This window comes from Octopus bimaculoides, chromosome 5 (genome assembly GCF_046866305.1).
Source record: "Octopus bimaculoides isolate indiv1 chromosome 5, ASM4686630v1, whole genome shotgun sequence".
Classification (NCBI taxonomy): domain Eukaryota; kingdom Metazoa; phylum Mollusca; class Cephalopoda; order Octopoda; family Octopodidae; genus Octopus; species Octopus bimaculoides.
This window is the reverse complement of record NC_142932.1, coordinates 57,960,452-57,980,547: the sequence shown is the minus strand read 5'-3', so window position 1 is coordinate 57,980,547 and position 20,096 is coordinate 57,960,452.

The following is a 20,096-nucleotide window of genomic DNA, read 5'->3' as shown; positions in this document are numbered from 1 at the left end:
TCTAGATAGAGTATTAAGCACACAAATGGAAGAAAATGTTAGGATAGAATATTTTAGATGTATTAGATTAATAATTAAATAGAGCTGAATACAAATAAAAATAACAAAATTAATAGGCATCATTATCATTACAACCAGTTGTCTCAATAATAAGATAGTTATAATATTCTTAATTGGACGTTAAGTAACTTAGCAAGTGTTGACAGAAAAGAAAGTAATATAATGACTGCATGTAAAATACGCACAAAATATCTGACAAATTATATTTGCAAGTACTGGGAGGCAAGAAATCAAGTTAGATATATCCAAACAATTAGGTCTTCCGTATGTATTGCTAAATTCTGCACCCATATTACATGAAATACTTTTAATACAAAGGAAAAACACGAAACAAAATAAATATAGCATGAAGCCCAGTTACACAGAGTAAGTTCAGTTGGGTTGTGCAAGGAATATATGCAATAAAAATAAGACCACTGAATATATATGATAAATCATCCCCAATTAATTGCCTTATTACAGTTTTAGAATAATATCGTTTACTTTTGCAACAATTTATCTGAAGTAGTAGTAGTAGTAGTAGTAGTAGTAGTAGTAGTAGTAGTGGTGGTGGTGGTGGTGGTGGTGGTGGTGGTGGTGGTGGTGGTGGTAGTAGTAGTAGTAGTAGTAGTAGTAGTGGCGGCGGCGGTGGCTGCGGTGGTGGTGGTGATGCTAGCGGCGGCGGCTGTGGTGGCGGCGGTGGTGGTGGTGGTGGAGGCGGTGGCGGCGGTGGCGGCGGCGGTTTTGGCGGTGGTGATGGTGGCGGTGGCGGCGGCGGTGGTGGTGGCGGTGGTGATCAATACTACTGCCTTCAGTGTGCCAGTAATTTCTTAAGAGTTGTTGGTATTGTTGTAATTATATAAATGGCTTCTATTATCTCTGTTAATTTATCGTGAATTCTGTAGAATATTGTAGTATACTCTTCTAGTATATTTTTATCAGTGAGTACAATTAACTTCGTCCATCCTACAAACACTCATTTAGATGTCTTTAAATATGATTAATATAGCTAATATTTACTTTTTATTCGCTAACTTTCAGTTGCATCCTTTCTTACAGATGGCCATCGATTTATAGATGTGGAAACTGAACATAAGCCTTATTGATTTGGCTGCGATAGAGTTTGATTCTGTCACATCTCCTGTTTATATCACGCACAATAGTTTAGCAACCTTTCTCAACCAGTTCTCCCAAGAATCGTATTGACTAACATGATGTGGGAATTTATCAATAGCTTGTGTCAAACTGTCTAATTAAGAGTTATCTTAATAGTTACAAAAGATAGGGATGTTAGACTTTTAACAGTACGTTGCTAGGCAATGATGTAAATTGAGTTCACCCGTTACAAGGATGTTTATTTTCATAGCAGATGTTCAATATGTCGTTTCTATGTTACCATCTACATTTTCAATTAAGTTTGGAATTTGAATGATACGGCTTCAGCTTCAATCAATCAATTAAAGTCCAATGAATAACGTAATCAGGTGTATGTAGGTTTTATCTTTTAATCAAGAGAGAATGCACCCCTAAACATTTCACCATTTTTCCAGAACTCCAAGATTGGCTGCAAGGAATGAAAATGGTGCCAACTGTGTAGAGGTTTGTCATGCTTCTTTGCAAAAACAATGATTTCCTTATACACTCTCAAGAGCCGAGTGACGGATATGTGTGAACATGTATGTATGTAGGCATGTATGTATGTATGTATGTATGTATATATGTATGTATATATTATGTGTGTATTATGTATGTATGTATGTATGTATGTATGCATACGTACGTACGTACATGTACATATTTATATATACATAAATTGGTGCTTTTTTTATTTGAAATTCTATATAAAACAAATTTAACATTAAATGAAGGATCACTTTTTAATAAAGTATCTATATATTTGTTTAAGGAAAAAATAGACAGTGACTTGAAGCCTACATGTCGTCGTCATATATGCAAAAATGTATGCACGCGCGCGTGTGCTTGTGCGTATATTAATGGTACATAATATTTCATCATACGTGACCAAGAAATATGGACTTTATACTCTCGTGAAGTATATTAACTGACTCAAATGTCAATAACAGCCAAGAATATATACTAATTTTATGTTTTTTTTTCTTTCAGCTACCAACATGTACTCATATCGTTTAAAAGGCAAAATTGTAATATATTTGGTATTCTAGTGTCATGAAAAATGCTACAGATATATTCATCAGATGTATTCGTAGACTTTTGAACCAAATGACTATCATTATTAGCCGACTGATGTGTCAGCCTTCTATTTCACTCTTAATTTTACGGTGACGAAATATTTTCGATTACTCTGCTCTAAGAAGAAAATAGTCTGGTCTTTCATGCACTTTTTCCTATTATTTCACAACTGATCAAATTGTATATACACAACACTGAAATTATTAATTTGGAATCATCGTAAATTATGTATGCTCTTTTTCTTTCTCTTTAAACAGTGTAATAGAAAGAAACAATGATTAAACCATCAATTGATTAAAGTGATAGTAGTGATGACAATGAACCTGTAATAAGATGGATGTTCATGTGATGGACTCTGGTGATATCGATATAGCGTATGATGTATATACAATGGATATTTTATAACGAAAATATGATATTATAGACATGTGATATGCTAGATCTACATAGACATAGATCTGTCATGTCATATACAGATTATATGATAGATCTGTTACGTGGTCGTTTTAAGATATGATATACCTTTGAGGTAGTGAAAAGCACGCGAAAATGTCTTTACAGGTATTTTTAATGCAAATCAATGCATCATAATGAACAAAGAGTTGGTGGAAATTGATGTTAGATGAGACAGATCTAAGAGATAGATGACATTATATAACATCAAAGCACACGGGAAAATATCCTACATAAGCATTAAGTACATGGAGGTGTAGAAGTAACAGAATTGCTGATATGAAACAATTAAAATTGTGTTAACTATGGTTTTTTAAGCACTCCCCGCCTTAACAGAATCTGCTAGACAATGACTCCAGCAGAACAATCCATTAACAAACTAATCCACGAGCAGAAGTGCATTCCTTCAGCCAGTTTTGAAGAAATGGGGTAATATAAATGAAGCATAACAAAGTCCCATTATATTTACTAAATTTATATTAATAAAGTTTAGAACTAGCTAGAATGTAATCAAATATAAGTTGTCACCTATGAATAGCTGGGCTGTTGAAATGTTATTTATGAATGAGAAGAGAATGCAATCAAATAGACTATATTAACATCTCCTGAATATGTGTGTGTTTGTGTGTGTGTATGTGTGTGTGTGTGTGTCTGTGTATGTATAGTTGTGTGTGTGCCTGTATTTTTCTCTCCACTAACGTTTGACAATCGACGCTGGTGTGTTTATGTCACCGTAACTTAGAGGTTCGGCAAAAAGACCGATAGAATATGTACTAGACTCACGAAGAATAAGTCTGGAAGTCGATTTCTTCGACTAAAACCCTTAAAGCGGTGCTCCAGTCAAATGACTGAACCAAGTAAAAGAATAAAAGATTAAAAGTATATACATCAAAGAAAAGAAGAAAATGATTTGAGAAAGTTATCCTGAAGGAAAGGAGGACAATATTTTATTTCATTTGCAACCGGTTTCAATTAATGAAGACTATCTAATCATGCAATAAGAAATTAGAGAAATGCGCAAAAAAATTAATTCAATTAATTATTCTAAAAAACTGTGTGAATGTTGATATGGTTTTCTCCAAAATTCACAGTAACGATCGTTGGTTCTCTATCATGGCTGCGAGGTCATCACAATGGTAGTATTAGTTTGGAGTGGAGGAGATCGATTTGTATATTTTTGCTGTTATAGTGGTGGTGGTTTATTTTTCGTTACTGGCAATGTTGATATCGAGGAATGATTAATAATGGTAGGACAAGATGTGTGGTCGTGGGGGCAGTCAAAAACTGTACTTAATGAAGAAATCCCGATAAACTCAGATTGTAGCTTTTACTGTAATGAATCTTTGCACAAACATCCTTCATAACTGAATTCAAGCCATTAAAATCTGGGGAGATAACTGGATAGTTAATCTGTCACAATGCCTAGAAAATGGATTAATCATTTCAGAGAATAACTATTATATGTTTAATGAGAACTTTATCAAATATGTGGGACCGTGATGGGGAAGAAAATAACCACTTCCTTTGCAAATTTAGTTTTTGGCTATCTAGAGACTACGATTTACTAAAACTTATTCAAAAGTATAGGAACACTACCTGTAAATATATAGAAAAAACTGGAAAACATACGCCAACGGTTACTTAATGTCAGGGAAAAAAAGCTGAGAGGCACCAAATGAATTCCAAACGGTAGTCAATGGAATTAACAAAAATATGAACTTCACATTCGAATATAGACTAACTCCAAAATTTAGATATCCTAATAAAGAAGTCAACAACCGAATAGCAAGATATATTCCTTACAAACTTACAGACTCAAAGTCATATATATTTTTCAGCTCCTATCATCCCAGATATCAAAATAAATCTCCTTCATAATCTATCCAAAATGATCGGTACAATAGTATATGGTAGAACTGTATCTAGAGAAAATACTTGCATTATGTATGTTGGAGGGTGTAAGGATACACTGCTTGAAAAAAATATTAACAATATTTAATCGATGATGAAGCACAACGAGCCCAAACAATTAATGTCTGGGTACCAACACAAAGCAAACAAAGAAAGATACTGAAATTGAAAGTCTTACCTTAAATTTCTACCCACAATCCTAAAATCAATAGCGTACAGACACAGAAAAGGGACTCCAGGATCAGCCAATGTCTTCTAACTCAAACCAAAATAAAAACCTAAACACGACGTATAAATTTGTACAATGAAATTCGGATAACCGAGTGTTCGAGCCAAATAAGACTCAGGAATGCGTGCCTGACATAAAGTAACCTAATTTTACGATCTTCCTCTCATATCAATTTGCCGATGGCAAATCGCAACCACGACTTGTCAACAAAGAAACTACATTCATAACAAAATATCGACCACTTCTTAATCACTGATGGAAATAAAAGACTACTAAAACAACAACAACTACTACTACTACTACTACTACTACTACTACTACTACTACTACTACTACTACTACTACTACTACTACAACAACAACTACTACTACTACTACTACTACTACTACTACTAACACCACTACAATACTACTGCTGCTGCCGCTACTACAACAACTGCTGTTGTTGCTGCTACTGCTGCTGCTACTGCTGCTGCTACTACTGCCACTACTGCAGCCACTGCTGCTGCTGCTGCTCTTACCACTACAGCGACTACTGGTTCTTCGGCTATTACTACTGCCACTAAAGTTACTTCTCCCATTCCTACTACTGAAGAAGAGTAATCAAATTCTCCCGCAACCCCTACATCTTTTGCCATATCCACCGCTACTACTACTACTACAATAACTGCTTAAGGTACTACTGCTGCTACTACGTTTAATGATAAGAGAGACAGAGTTGCTGATGCTTCAAATAATGGCATTCTTACTACCATAATTGACGTCTTGACTATATTTACGAACCAGCCGTCAATGCCAAATTGCCAGTAAGCAACCATAGACCACAAGCACAGCATCAACAAAAAGGAACAATTGATCAGTGCCACTGCTGAAAGTGCTATTACCACTATAGTGACCAAGCAGGTTCACGGGGAAAAGAAAAAACCACTAGCATGTGCATTTTGTAAGGTAACCATGTAAAATTTCAAACCACCTCTCATGATAAATTCCTTGAATTAAATTTAAAGTTTTTTCCTTTTCGTTTTGCATTATTAAATAATTATAAACAATTGAAACCGGTAACATATTGCGACAAGTGGGCAAATATTATCTTCCTTTTACTTGTGACAATGGATCATCTCGTGCGAAACAGATGAACTTAGAGAAGGAAAGAGAGAGAATAAGAGAGGATAAGAAAAGGGAGAGTGGGAGGGAGAGGGAAAAGGAAAGAGAAGCCAAAACATAACCTGGGAGTAAACAGATATCAAATCAGTATATATAAAAAAAAAGCAAATATGCATAAAGGAATATACATAGCACGAAGACAAGTGTCTACTCCCTATGCAGAATCTGACCACCCCCTGTACCTACACATTCGATCCCTCATAGCGTCTGATGTGGCTTTTTAAACCAGACAATATTTTGAAGACATCCACATAGATTCCATATCCGATTTTGCCCACCAAGATCTGCAGTTAAGTTCTGATCTTTGTGGATGAGAAAATGACTTTCGAGGCCTCCGTTAGATTTACAAACCTTATGACATACATGGCATTGGAATGCGTGCACAGGCATTTAGGCAGAATAGTAAGTGGAGGTTTGTTTTCATGGGTCTGCAAATGGTATTTGAGCCTAGGATTTACCTTCTGGATCGTAACATTCTTCTTTAAATGTCTCTTGAGTCATACATATTTTATTCTCGCTTCTTCAAACGTTTTCACTCCACTCCACACATTTTCCGCGATCCAGCTCGATCCAAAGCAATGGCTTCTATGTCCGCTGGATCCATTCCTCCAAGTAATTTCCTGGTCGTCCTTATGCCGTCCTTATACCTCGTTCTATGTTTCCACCGATAGTGTCTCCCCTCTGCAAGCTCACCACAACACAGCTTTTTGGATGTGTGTTCATCAGCCATTCGAGCAATATGGCCACACCATCTCAATTGATTTTCCAGTATCATTGTTTTAATTGAAGTGATGCCTCCTGACGCAAGAATATCTGTGTTCTGAATAAAAGGATTCCATTTAATGTTTAAAATGCGATGAAGGTATTTCTGGTGGAATTGTTCTAACAGTTTGAAATGTCTTTCATAACATGTCGACCTTTTAAAAGAATACAACAGAGATGGTAAGACAAAGGATTTATAAAGAGCCAATTTTGTTTTGTTATATGTCGTTGGCACCAAACGCGTGAAGCCAAACCACCAAATACTTGTGCTGCCCTTTGAACTTGCAGATGTATCTTTGTGTTCAGATATTCATCATGTTGTACAGAGCTTCTGAGGTAGATGAAAGAATCAACAACCTCAAGTAACTAACCATTAACAAAAATCTAAGTGGGGTTGCAAACAGCACCACATGCAGGTTGATACATTACAGCTGTTTTTTTTTCAAGTTGATGGTCATGCCAAAATTATCACAAGTTGGGTCAAATGCAGATACAAGAGATTGCAGACCTGTTTCAGAATGACTGACTGGATCACAATTGTCAGTATATAAGGGTTCCCTAATGAGTCAAGTAAAAAGCTTAGTTTTGAATTTCAGTCTGGTCAGATTAAAAACATTCCTTATTGTTCGATATTTTATGTAAATACCCTCCTCGGAGTTTTGAAAAGCATGTGACCGCAAAACAGCAAAGTATATTGCAAAGAGGGTGGGTGCATCAAGGTTTCTTTGCTTTACTCCATTTTCCACGGCAAAAGATTCAGAGAAACTCCCACCAAAATTAAATCTAGCTTTCATATCTTGATGCAAAGCCCTGATCATGTTTACAAATTTTTCTGTGCAACCTATTTCCCTTAGAATTAACCACAGAGCATTTCGATTAACAGTAACGAATACTTTTCTCAAATCAAAAAAGCAATGGTATAGGGCAAGATTCTGTTCAATGCACTTTTCCTGAAATTGCCTGATGGTTAAGATACAGTTACCTGTGCCCCTGGAGAAGCGAAAACCACATTGAGATTCAAACACCATACTTGGAACTATGGGGGTATTTAAATGTTCTAACAGAATGCAGGCAAGTATCTTTCCAACCATAGACAAAAACGAAATCCCACGAAAAATACCGCACATATCCTTTCTCCCCGATTTATAAAAGGATACTAAAATGGCATCAATCTATTCTTGAGGCACTTTCTCAGTTCTCCAACAGTGACAAATTAATATATTTAATAGTTCTAACATTTTGTCACCCCGTATTTCAATACCTCTGCACAGATTCCATCTCACCATGGAGATTTGCCATTCAGCTTATTCACAGCTAAAATGTCATTTAGAGTTAGTTCAAATGCCATCTCCTCTATAATTGGAAGGAGTTCGATTTTTTACTATCATCCTCATGTCAGCGGATTATGGTCTATTCAAAAGTACAGACAAATGTTCTACTTGACGCATATAAATAGAAGCGGTGTCAGTCAGAATCAAACGTCGATTTGCTGTTCTTAGCGGAGCTATTGAAGAGGATTTGGGGCCATATACCTCCTTAACATAAGAGTATAAACCCTTGGCGTAATTTCTATCAGCTGCTTCTTGTGCCCCTTTTACTCTATCATTCCACCATTCCTGTTTAATTTTCCTTAGAGTAGTCTGCACTTTCCTATTCATCTTTACATAAGCTTCGTCTGAGTTGGGGTTCAAGGACTGGAAAAGAAGTGTATTGCCTAAGTTTTGCTTTTCTAAAAGTAGATCATGAATTTCGGTTGATTTGTCTGAGAACCAGTCACTGGACTTATGCGATTTTAATCCCGCTGACGAACCTGCAGCCTGAGATACTTCTGTTTTAAAATCTTTCCATAGATTGTTTGGGTTAAGATTGATACTTTCTATAGCAACGTGGAATCTTTGCAAGTTGCTTGGTAATTGGAAGTTTGCAGCATTTAACTTTTTGGGTACCTTAGGACCAGACTGTCGACTCTTAGGCATTATCGAAAAATTATTTTTTCCATGCAGTAGATGATGGTCAGTCAAGCTCTTTGCTTCTCTCATGGCCTGAACACTGGAAACATCTTTCATATCACGTTTTCTGATCAAAATATAATCTATGGGATGCCAATCCTTAGATCTTGGGTGCATCCAGGTAGTTTTATATTTATTTTTCTGCTTCAACAGAGTGTTGGTAACAACCAGATTATTCCCAGTACAAAACATCAAGAGAGCTACTCCATTTTTATTATATTTTCCAGTCCTATTTCGGCCTAAAACAGGCCATGAAATGTAGTTGAATTATTGCGTTGAAATCTCCCGCTATGACCAGCTTGTCAGAAAATGGTACCTTCCTCAATAATTATGCTAGATCGTCATAAAATCGTCCTACAGTTTCATCAGAATGAGACATTGTTGGTGCATAAATACTGACAACAGTAAGAAAGGTACCCTTTGTCAGTTTTATACAGCATGATATGGTTCGTACAGATACACCACTTGGAAATTCTGTAATGGAGGATACTAATGAATTTTTGAGAGCAAACCCAACACCAGATTCCTAATGCTGACCCTTAGTTAGGCCTCTCCATAAGATAGTATATCCATAAGTAGGTTCATTTATTTGACCCTCACCAGAGAGACAAGTTTCAAGGAGCGCAGCTATATCAAGGGGAAATTCTTAAAGCCCACATGCAATAAAGTGCAGTACATCTTCTTGGCCTCTTGTTGAATGTATCATCAAGAAAAGTGCGCACATTCCAACAGCCAAAATCCAGAGAATGTTTATCTTTTTATAAATATATAAATACATAACATACGGACACACATACAACGTATATATACATATGCATACAGTCACGAAATGTGTGTGCACTTATATGTATGCCTGTGTGTTCTTTTGTTGTGGATTTACTTATAGTTTTCATATTAGTATTGAATTGTTTTGTCTGCCATAGATCTTTTTTATACTTAACTGTCTAATCTGGGTATTCACTAATCACACAAGCCTGATATATGGCTGATTTGTTTGCTTGCTAAACAAGATAAAAATGAAAGCAAAAATAAAAAAAAGAAACTATATAAACATCCAAATGAACAGCTAAATGAAAGAAAGAGAAGAGGTGTTCTCTGTGATGAAAAGTGCATACATTACACGCGTAACACTACACTTAAAATATTCTCTCAAAGCAAATTGTATTATCATATGAATGCCACTTGAAATAAAGGATTTTTCTATACAAATCAAAACACTATAGAATTGGTACTTAACTGCAATGTTAAAACATTATTATAGTTTATTCTTGTGTCTATTTCCAATTGTTAGTTTGTATAAATTTTCTGATTCTTTATTACATTTTATCCTGTTATATTCATGTATTTCATTCATTAGCACATTATTTTATTTATTAATTGTTTTTTGACACACCTGCGTGCACTTTGGACTGATATTATATTATTTTATTCTATTTTCTTTTTTGTGAGGTGCGGATTTGTTTTGTTTTGTTTTTTTGTTTTTTTTTTCAATTACTCCATTATATTAAGTGAAATGATGTCCAATTTCTCGTTGTTTGAGGATCGGGAAATTGAAAGTGATGTCTGAAATTTATACGCACACAAACGAACACACACGCACGCGCACGGGCACACACACTCACACACTTACACACACAAATAAATACACATACTAATTTAACTTCGCAATATCGCCAACGCTAAAACGATCTCTCGCACTAAGTAGTCGCTTTTATACTGTCTAATTGATGTTATAGATTCGGATTTGAGAATATTTTAAAGTTGCAATTATACGGGTAATACTGTCCAGAATTAAATGAAATAGTTTTGAGAATTTTAAAAAAATAATCAGCGTTCTTCTTTTTGATGCCGTAATTCGAATCGAGATGTTATAAAAAGAAACCGGTATTTCAAATGTAAATTCAGAATCGGTCGTGTGCAGGACAAATCTGTCAGAAGTGCTGATATATGTTGTTTGAGAATTCTTAATCGTTCTATTTTCATTATTGATTTCATCTATCTGTATCCTCTTTCACCCTCACTGCTACACACAGGAATAAGTTGTGATCAACTCATTAATGTGCGTAGATCCACTGAACCTAAACTAATACATGAAGTAATTTATTTTAGATGAATTTCAAAGGTTAAATAACTATCAGAGAGATGCTATTACAGATTTTCTTTTATTTGGTAGTATTTCAGCAGGTAGTGGCTTCTAATCAACGATATATATGTCATTTAGCATGGAACCATACATCAGCAGAAAACCACCCAGAGGGTGGTATTCCTGCTAGTAATGATGATGAGAATAATAATAATAATAATAATAATAATAATAATAATAATAATAATTATAATAATAATAGTCAAGACGAAGAGCGCGATTCGATTGTAAGATATTTTATTAGTTGAACGATATTTCAACAGTAAATCTGTCTTTGTCAAGTTCAAAATAAGAAGTGATAAAATTTCAAAATTACAGAAATTTAAACGTAAAGTATGAACGAGAGCAACCAGCGTCAATACGTTCATGGAATGACATCATCAGTTTTATAAGAGGTAGAAAGACAGAAAAAAATAGAAAAAGGAAAACGACAGAAAAAAGGAAAGAAAAAGAGAGAAAGAAGAATATTCAATCAAACAGTTTTGTATAAATTTGATGATATTCTCCTGTCATTTTATTCATTCCTCCAGGGCGTGATGCTAATAACCCGCAAACATATTTCTCCTCATACTTTCTGAGAAGTGAAAGTGGCGTAGATTCAGAATATTTTTTGAGAATGTGCTCTTTCTTCAAAATTGCAGCCGCTTGAAACGAAATGTTCACCAAGTTCTGTTGAACTACTGTTCTTGTGCCTGACGTCGAATCTGTGCCCATTAAACCTTTTGTTTAATTGTTCCGTTGTACAACCAACATAAATAAAGTTGTGTTTCGTGCATTCTGCAGCGTACACTAAATGGGAATCTTTACATGCTCCACTTTCTGTATAAATCATAACATTTCTGTTATGATTTCTGATGGAATTCACTTCACTCATTCCTAGAACTATTTAGTCCTAAAAATGGGTCAAGGTGGAATTGAAAGTTTGTGTTCCTTCATTAGTACTATAAGATGTTTACCATTCCACTCATTTCAGAGAGAATATTCTTAGCTTTAGAGGTACTCAATTAATTTTGACTCAGGTTTGTTACTTACTTTCAGAATTCTTATAACTTATAATTTTTCTTATTATATAAAGTCTAATACTTTTATTTGAAATGTTTAAAAGTAAATTTTCTTACATGACGACACCTTAAATCACAAAAATGTCTATTGTTTGTCAGTTGAAATTTAGGAGTGAATATTTGCTACTTTTCCTCTACGCATGAGTCATATCTTTTACTCCCTATACTATACGATTGAGCCTTACTAATAATATCCTAGGCAGCTGAATATATTCTATTTCTATCCTTCAGCGACCAAATTAATTTACTGCGGCTCGTACAATTTTTCCTGTTTCTATCTCTATTAGAATGTTCATGATTAGCTATTCTTTGTTTATTAAAACATGAGCTGGCACCTCCATAGGAGTATTCTTTGTTTTCTGATGTAACTTTGCTGCTTTAATTTTGTTGACGTCTGAGCACTTTCACAATTTTGACTACCTGATGTCGTCCACAGTTACGATAAGATCGTCACTGAATTTATAATGATCGACAGAAAGGTAAAATGGATTTAGTAAGAAACTTTATTTCCAATAGCGATCATTTTGACCCGTCATGCATCTATCCCTTACGGGTAGCATATTGAACATCTAGTTGTGTTGCATCCATCAGTGAATTATAGCCAAATCCATTTTCTGTTAGTCATTCATGTTTCATATATATATATATATAGGTGTGTGTGTGTGTATGTGTGTGTATGTGTGTGTGTGTGTGTGTGTGTGTGTGTGTGTGTGTGTGTGTGTGTGTGTGTGTGTGTGTAATTAATGCACAAGCGAAAGAGTTACTAATAGTGTCATGCTTTTGTGGTATTTTAACTAGGTATATTTATGAAATGCGTCATGTATCTCTCCAAGCAATTTTCGAGGCTCTGTTTATGCGTTATATAGGCTTTAGAAACAAGGGCGTTGGAGAGTGAGAAGATACGAAAAATAAGCTAGAAGAAAAACGTGCAGAAGTCTGATACAAAAGTTGGAAAAAGAAAAACGGAAAGAAAGCAAGAAAACTAAGATCCCCATCTTACCTGATTGCAGAAACTACAATTAATGCAGCTGGTATAGAATAACATAACAGAAAATATGTATGTACTTATACTTATACGTATGTACACAGAAGTGTATCTACATATAAATATTCATAATAATGTCAATACATCTTACGTAAATATATATACAGACACATATGTGAGTGCATGTGCGGGGAAAGAAGATTAGGAGCTACAGCGATAGAGATAGGGGGCTGTTTGAGTGAGTGTGATATATTCATCGGTTGTTATTGCTGCGATAGCACAAATATAATCAACCAAATTCCGGAATACGTCACAGTCATGAAATACAGTCATTCATAATTGATTCAAATTCATTTGGGTTTTCTAGCATTCAGGAGAAGCTGCGAGTTATTGGAACTGATTTCAGACTAGTAGCTTAAAATCACTTAGGAACAATACTGCCAGAAATATGCCTACATTCTCAAATATATATATTTTGTCGTAGGTTTAGCACATATCTCTCAAGCATACCAACTGAGTTGGTAAGGAAAATAAAATGATCTACTTGATTAATAGTGGATTATTAGTAATGAGGTCAAAGAATTGCATAGTGCCAGTCATTACGCGTTGTTACAGATAACGGGAGATGATAGCATTGCTTGTCCACAAAGGAATAGCATTGCTTGTCCACAAAGGAAAAACATTGCTTGTCCACAAAGGAAAAGCATTGCTTGTCCACAAAGGAAAAGCAGTCTTGCATTCAGCGACTAAATGTGAAAAAAAATGAATAGACATGTATTTTCTTTATAGTGGGAAAATTATCAGAACAATTACTTCTATTCAATAATTTCTTGAATATTTAATACTTTACAAAGTATTTTATATTCCAAATTATATTATATACATGCATACATACAGAGAGAGAGAGAGAGAGACTGACATACATACATACATACATACATACATACATAGAGACAAAGAGACAGACAGGCAGACAGATAGATAGATAGATAGATAGATAGATAGATAGATAGATAGATAGATAGATAGATAGATAGATAGATAGGTAGATAGATAGATAGATAGATAGATAGATAGATAGATAGATAGATAGATAGATAGATAGATAGATAGATACAGATGTGTATATATGAACACTTAGTACACACAGAGACCTAAACCCTTATGTGCATGCATGCAAATGTGGTGTTTGTCTGTGTCTGTATGTTCCTTCATGCAATGTTTTGTAAATTGTTCACATGCATGGCCCCAGCATGCCCTCAGCCTTAGGGCTGAAACATATGAGAGAATAAAGGAATATATATGTATATATATATATATATATATATATATATATATATATATATATATATATATATATATATATATATATATATATATATATATATATATATATATACACATGCATATAGCAACTCTAATAATATATTATTTATATAATAATATATGCTCTACTTAAAGTGACTAAACCATTGACCGAAAAGAGATGGGCCGAACCACTGGGAATTGAACACAACATCAATGTTTACATGGCTCCGTACGCACCCAACTCGGCAAAATCTAATGTATAGATTATTTAGCCCAGTATATGCATTTAAAGATTTGTAAACAGACCCGGAGGCTGAAAATTACGGATAAGAGAGACACATATAAGTCCTTTTTAATAATAGCTGTAATTATATATTATTTATATAACAATATATACTTCATTTAGAGCGACTAATCCTAAACAATTGTTTAGGTCAGAGTTGCCTCTAATGTAGCAGACCCATCGCATACTTTTTTTTCTTCCTGAAATACTGTGAATATGTGTCTTTCTTTTGATGAAAGGGTGGGTTTGAAAAGATATTTGGTTGCTATTTGTAGAAGCTCAAGTTACCACAGAGATACCCTGTTTGTGTGTGTGTGTGTGTGTGTGTGTGTGTGTGTGTGTGTGTGTGTGTGTGTGTGTGTTTTATTGTGCTCAAAAAATTTTTTTTATCTGAATATTTTGCACAATAACTTTTAAAGAAATTCGGACATCTTTCTTACTGCTAGCCATTTAATTTCAAATTACAAGTGTTTATTTCTGGAAGTCAAATAGACTTAAATGTACATATAGTGTTATTGTGTAGGATGGAAGTTCAATACAATGCTTTAAACTCATCTTTTGGCTAGTAATCCATTACCTTAAATTTTAAGCCATTAAGTCTTTAAACATTATTTTATTGGGTTTAGTCTTTTGACTGTCACCATGATGGGGTACCACCTTCCAAAATTTAATTCAATATATTATTCTCAGCACGGATTTCGATCTGGCATTTATTTTCTAGATTCCTGCGTGATGAGCTTTGAGACAAAGTAGGACAATACACGATTTAACAAAAATGTAAACATACACACACATATGTTAGGTGCAAGAATGACTGTGGTTGAGAAGTTTGCTTCCCAACCATATTGTTCCACGTTCAGTCCCTCTGCATGGTACCTTGGGCAAGTGGTTTCTACTATAGCCCTAGGCCAACCAAAAACTTCTGACTCAATTAGTCATACGGAAACTGCAGCGTTGCTGATCAGAAAATGCCCATACAAAGGTAACGAATAATACAAATTGGTGTGGATCTCAGCAACAGGGCAACGCCGCGGTGCATTGCTACTATAATTATGATATATGGTCCACTTCGCGTGACTAGACCCAAACAACAGTAAGAAAAAAGATCAATTGTTTACGTTTAGTCGTTCTGAATGAAATATATTTTAGTATATAAATAATATATAATTTCAGTTATTATTAAAAAGGACCTAATGTGTCTCTATTCTCCGTAATTTACAGCCTTTGGGTTTGTTCATAAATTTATAAATACATATAGATACAGATATATACATATATATATATAGACATATATAGACATATATACACACACACACATATATATATATATATATATATATATATATATATATATATATATATATATACATATATATATATATATATACATATATAAACATATATATGTATATTTATACACATATATATATATAGAGAGAGGGAGAGAGAGATATACATATATATATACACATACATATATATATATATATATATATATATATATATATATATATATATATGTGTGTGTGTGTGTGTGTGTGTGTGTGTGTGTGTGTGCATGTATTTATACATGTATATACATATATGTGCACCTATATGTGTGTGTGTATATATATATATATATATATGAGTGTGCGTGTGTGCTTCAAAGATAGACTCAATATATTCCTGACGTCTTTTCAGATCACTCGCGACAACTGAGAAAAGCAAGCACAGAACCTCCCTGCCTGGTATAGTTGCAGCAGCAGAGGTGCCACCTACTACGAACAGAATAGGAGTGCAGGAGCAAAAAGAAAACACGGGATAGACAAGTCCAGATCCAACATCTTCCTTCCCACCTGACCACAAATGCCCAACCTACGGCAGAACCTTTCGAGCACGCATCGACCTGATCGGACACAGCCGAACACCCTTCGACGGCCGAATATTATTATCATTATTATTATTATTATTATTATTATTATTATTATTATTATTATTATTATTATTATTATTATTGTTCAGTAGTTTTATTTTTATAACGTGCTTTCACTTCACTACCGAGCGCAGCTCTGTGCGCCTTGGGTATGTGCTGTGGTTTGCTGTGGTGCTCTTATGTTTAATGTATTGAAAGTGTTTTGCGTAGAATGTGTGCAGTACCCAGTAGTGCAATTTTCTGTATGTAATATATATTTGTAAGTCCTGGTGTTTTTGTTATGTATTTGTCTGAATATTTTTTTATTATACCTAAGGCACCTACTATGATAGGAATTGTTTCTGTTTTTAGATTCCACATTCGAGTTATCTCTATTTCCAGGTCTTTGTATTTTGAAAGTTTTTTCCATTTCTTTTAGAGAAACATTGTCATCTGCTGGTATTGATACATCAATTAGAAAGCATTTTTTTTTTCTTCATGATCTTTGACAACTATATCTGGTCTGTTTGCCTTAATTTCTCTATCTGTGTGTATTGGCATATCCCAGAGTATGGTTGCTTTCTCGTTTTCTGTGACCTTTTTTGGCGTGTGTTTATACCATCTTTTTTCTGTTGTTATTCCATAGTGTTGGCATAGCTTCCAGTGTATATAAGTCCCAGCTCTGTCGTGTCTGTGAATATATTCCTTCTTAGCCAGGACTGGGCAGCCAGACATAATATGATTTATTGTTTCTTGTCGATCTCCACATATTCTACAGTTACTTGTTATATTTCTTTTCATTACGTGTTTTTGGTAATTTCTGGTGGGGAGGCTTTGGTCTTGTGCAGCAATTAAAAATCCTTCAGTCTCTGCTTTGAGTCCTGAGCTTCTCAACCATTGCTGAGATTTTTCTCTGTCTTTTTCTTTCGCATTTAGTTTAGCCCAGTATTTACCATGTAGGGGCTTTTCTTGCCATCGTTTTATCATGGTTCGTTGCTGTTCTAGTTTTAGTCTGGATATCATTTGTTTTATAGCTTTTGTTGTTTCTTCTTCTTCTTCTTCTTCTTCTTCTTCTTCTTCTTCTTCTTCTTCTTCTTCTTCTTCTTCTTCTTCTTCTTCTTCTTCTTCTTCTTCTTCTTCTACTTCTTCTTCTTCTTCTTCTTCTTCTTCTTCTTCTTCTTCTTCTTCTTCTTCTTCTTCTTCTTCTTCTTCTTCTTCTTCTTCTTTGTTAGGTAGATTGATTTCTTGTTTGTATTTGTCAGCTTCCTTAAATACTGAAAACAGCTTTTTTCAGGGTTGCATTGGCACATTTTTCTAATCCGAATTTCATATCTATTTCCTTGGTAAATCCGTGTACTGTCTGTAGTAGTGTTTCTAGCTCTTTGTCGTTTTAAGCATATAATTTTAGGTCATCCATATATAGAAGGTGACTGACTGTTTTTCCGTAGCATTTGTAACCGCATCCAGTTCTATTTAGCAATTCTGTTAAAGGTGTGAGTGCTAGGCAGAACAGGAGTGGAGAGAGCGTGTCTCCCTGGAATATTCCTCTTCTAATAGGGATGTCTTTCGTTTTCACAAGTCCCTCTTTTGTTTCGAGCTGTAGCACTGTTTGCCATTTGATCATTGAGTGCCCTATGTATTTTATAATAATTGGTGCCACCTTGTTTATGGCCAGCGTTTCCAGAATCCACGTTTGGGGAACACTGTCGAAGGCCTTTTGGTAGTCCACCCAGGCCATACTGAGGCCTTTCTTCTTTCTGCGGCTGCCTTCAGTTATGGCTTTATTGATCAATAATTGATCTTTACAGCCGTATGAGCCCTTGCAGAATCCCTTCTGCTCTTCTGGAAACAAGTTGTTATTTTCCAGGTGTTTACTCAATCTCTGCGATATTATTGCAGTAAAGGCTTTGTAGATCGTAGGGAGACAGGTTATAGGTCTACAGTTTTGTGGTTTCTCCGTTTCCGAGGATTTGGGGATTAAGATGGTTTTCCCTTTTGTGAGCCATTCAGGCATTGTCTCTGGCTCTGTTAGTATGTTGTTAAAGTTTTCTGCCAGCTTTTTTTGCATTGCTGGCAGGTGTTTTAACCAGAAATTGGGGATCTTGTGTCCAGGTGCCTTCCAGTTGCTTAGTCTTTGCAGTGTCTCGGTGACCTCTTATTATTATTATTATTATTATTATTATTATTATTATGAGGGTGTATATGTATATAAATGTATGCATACATACTCACATATATATATACACATACACACGCATACATATACATATATATACATACATGTATATATATATATATATATATATATATGCATATATATGTATATATACTTGTGTTTGTGTGTGGGTGGGTGTGTGTGTGTGCGTCTGCGTGTGTGTGTGTGTTTGCGTGTGTGTGTGCGTGTGTGTGTGCGCGTGTGTGTGTGTGTGTGTGTGTGTGTGTGTGTGTGTGTGTGTGTGTGTAGAAGCACTAAAGTGAAGAATTATCTAATGCATCAGAAGCAGTAAAACTTGTTCTGAAGCAACGCAGGTGACAGATGTCATGAAACAAAATTTTATTGGCAGCAGTTATTACACCACTTGTAAACAGTGGAAATATATTTTTACAGGGCAAGTTTTGCATCATAACTTCGTTTGAATTCACTATTTATTTTAGAACTTTAAAGTGCTCTCTATGGACATAGAAATGACAGAGAGCCGTATCAACAAACTACTACCAGGCGAAAGTAAGAATTAATAAAGTGCTTTTGATTCTTGCCTATTGCAAAGGTTGTGGTGTGAAAATTTTGACCAAACTTTCATTGCACCAGTTACAACTATTCTTGAAACTAGTCTCTGGGTTAGGTTATCAATAATTTCAACCATAACTGTAAGACTATCAATATAAAACGGCTCTGAAAATATCTATAGCATATGATATTGCTTCACTAAATGTGACGAATTTTTCAAAGTTGACCCATTGATAATCGCAGGTAAAAAATTCTGAGGTAACTTGTGGATCAAAGGTTCTTTACACAAAAGTAGATTTAGCTAATTCCTAGCTAGTTGACAAAGGTATGATAAAGTGATCTTATGGATAAGCTATTTCCAGATTTTACGTTCAATCCAATCAGATACATGCTGAAGCTTAACAAATAAGAAAACTTTACTTCTGCTTACAGAGACACTCGTGAAGCATTTAATGCAGAAAGAAAATAATAGTAATTATTCTCAGAAAACAACTGCATCTTACCAACTATATACGAATTCTGAATGACAGAATGAAAATGGGATATTATTCAACAGTATTCCGCAAAATCACAAATGTCTGTTCTCTGACAAGCTTGCTTGTTCAATACATAGTAGAATTTATTAAAACATAGCTTCTTGATCTCATAGCTAATCTAGGATTCAACAAATAATGCATATCTGATAGCTTTTAAAATGTATGAGCTCAAGCACAAGTGATTTATATCACAGTATACAAGATATCAGTAAATTTCCAAAGACATCCTGTCATGACTGTACTGCTTAGTTGAAATGCATACGCAGCGGTGGATCTTTGGTAACCAGCCTATGAAGACTGTCTACATAGAGTTTATGCTACCTACTAGTTTTATAGTATTATACGAGATTTTATGGCGTTGTTTTAGAACGGTTGGCCAA